Here is a 2,500-nt window from a genome sequence, read left to right as displayed (position 1 = left end):
CGCCCGGTCACGCGATGCGGCCAGGATGCGGAGTTTTGCCGGCGCTGGGGGGATCCGGAAGGACGAAGGGGCGACGGTGGCGGTCACAGCTCGTCGCCTCCGTGACCCAGACGGGACTGTGCGCACCCCGAGTCAGACTCGGTTCGGCGCGGCCCGCTGCGGCCGGCTGGCGAGGTGAGATGTGGGCCATTGCCGCGCTCCCGACGAACCGTTCCGGGGGGCTGGTGACGTCGCGCGTTCGGCGCTGATGCTGCGACCGGGAGGGAAGCTGCGCCCCGTCCGAGTCAGACTCGGTCGTTGCGGCCCCCCCGAGCCCGCACGCCTCACGCGGAGGGGTCATACGCCCCGGCGGCCACGATAGACGCCTCCCGCTTCGCGGTGGTCGGGAAGGCGTGTGCGGATATGTGCGGAGGTTGGGACTCGGGCTTGGTCTTTGAGAAATCGGTTTCGCGGTCGACCGGCGCGGCCGGCGGACGCCCACGTGGCGTGCCGCAAGTCGGATCGCGCGCTCGGCCTCCGTGGATGGCCTCTGGGTGAGGTTGAGCCGGGGCGTCTCGGTTTCGCTGCCGTACGGTTCGCGCTAGGCCTGCGCGGGCGGCGCGGGGCGCGCGCTCGCGCGGCGGCCGTAGCGCTGGAGTGCGACCCGCAAGTGGGGAGGAACCGTCCACCCAACGCCGGCGGTAGCCGGGGCCGGTGGGGGCCCTACCAAGGCGGGTCATGGGCGCATGTCGGTCAGGTTATAAGAGTGTTTTTTTCGCTCCGGGCTAGAGCCGGGTGAGGTCGTCTCGAACCACGTGCCTGAAGGCCGCCTCGCGCCGGATTCGGCCCCGCTCATTCGTCGGAGTGACCGCCCGACGCGGGCATCGCTAGATTAGCCGTGGCCCCGATCCTTCCCCATCGACAGCCTTTCGCCCCCTTCGCTCCGGCCTCTGAGGCGGCCGGTACCCCTTTCTTGGATGAGACAGAACCCTTGACGGGCCGTTCGCAGATTTTTGCCCGGGCTTTGTTTACCGAGGCGGCCGGTACCTCCGTCTGCCTTGGATGGACCGCATCCGCAGATTTTCGTCCGGCCTTAGCTTAAGGAGACGGCCGTTGCCTCCGATCCTCCGGGCTAGAGCCGGGTGAGGTCGTCTCGAACCACGTGCCTGAAGGCCGCCTCGCGCCGGATTCGGCCCCGCTCATTCGTCGGAGTGACCGCCCGACGCGGGCATCGCTAGATTAGCCGTGGCCCCGATCCTTCCCCATCGACAGCCTTTCGCCCCCTTCGCTCCGGCCTCTGAGGCGGCCGGTACCCCTTTCTTGGATGAGACAGAACCCTTGACGGGCCGTTCGCAGATTTTTGCCCGGCCTGTGTTTAAGGAGGCGGCCGGTACCTCCCTCCTTGGATGACCAACAACCCTTGACCGGCCATTCGCAGATTTTTGCCCGGCCTGTGTTTAAGGAGGCGGCCGGTACCTCCCTCCTTGGATGACCTTCTACCCTTGACGGGCCATTCGCAGATTTTTGCCCGGCCTGTGTTTAAGGAGGCGGCCGGTACCTCCCTCCTTGGATGACCTTCTACCCTTGACGGGCCATTCGCAGATTTTTGCCCGGCCTGTGTTTAAGGAGGCGGCCGGTACCTCCCTCCTTGGATGACCTTCTACCCTTGACGGGCCATTCGCAGATTTTTGCCCGGCCTGTGTTTAAGGAGGCGGCCGGTACCTCCCTCCTTGGATGACCTTCTACCCTTGACGGGCCATTCGCAGATTTTTGCCCGGCCTGTGTTTAAGGAGGCGGCCGGTACCTCCCTCCTTGGATGACCCACTACCCTTGACGGGCCCATTCGCAGATTTTTGCCCGGCCTGTGTTTAGGGAGGCGACCGGTCCTCCGTAGCTTGATCGGATTTCCCTTCCGGCCTGTGTTTAAGGAGGCGGCCGGTCCTCCGTAGCTTGATCGGATTTCCCTTCCAGCCTGTGTTTAAGGAGGCGGCTGGTCCTCCCCGGTCGGTTGCCAAGCGACCGGGACCCGCAAGTGGGCAGGAACCGTCCACCCAACGCCGGCGAGCCGGGGCCGGTGGGGGCCCTACCAAGGCGGGTCTAACTTCAGGCGGTGCAAACGGGGGAGGGGGGTAAGGACGGCTGCCGGGAGCAGACAGCCGTCCCCGGGAGGGGGTAGTAGCTTCGCGGCGGCCGCCGGGAGCAGACGGCCGTCCGCGCATTCTGCCAATGCCTGTAGGACTTTGAATATTTCACAGCCGTGCTGTGGCACTTAGAAAGTTTTTCAGAGACGTGGCACTTAGAAAGTTTTTTCAGAGATGTGGCACTTAGAAAGTTTTTCAGAGATGTGGCACTTAGAAAGTTTTTGAGAGATGTGGCACTTAGAAATTTTTTGAGAGATGTGGCACTTTGAAAATTTTTGAGAAATGTGGCACTTAGAAAATTTTCTCTCTCTCTCTGGAAGTGCCGTGCCTTCTTCAGTTCTGCTATCCGAGCAGGGGACGCTTGCTGGCGGCCGTTACCA

This window comes from Syngnathus scovelli, unplaced genomic scaffold, assembly GCF_024217435.2.
Source record: "Syngnathus scovelli strain Florida unplaced genomic scaffold, RoL_Ssco_1.2 HiC_scaffold_92, whole genome shotgun sequence".
NCBI classification, from domain to species: Eukaryota; Metazoa; Chordata; class Actinopteri; order Syngnathiformes; family Syngnathidae; genus Syngnathus; species Syngnathus scovelli.
The sequence above is the reverse complement of the archived record's forward strand: the minus strand, read 5'-3'. Positions refer to the sequence as shown.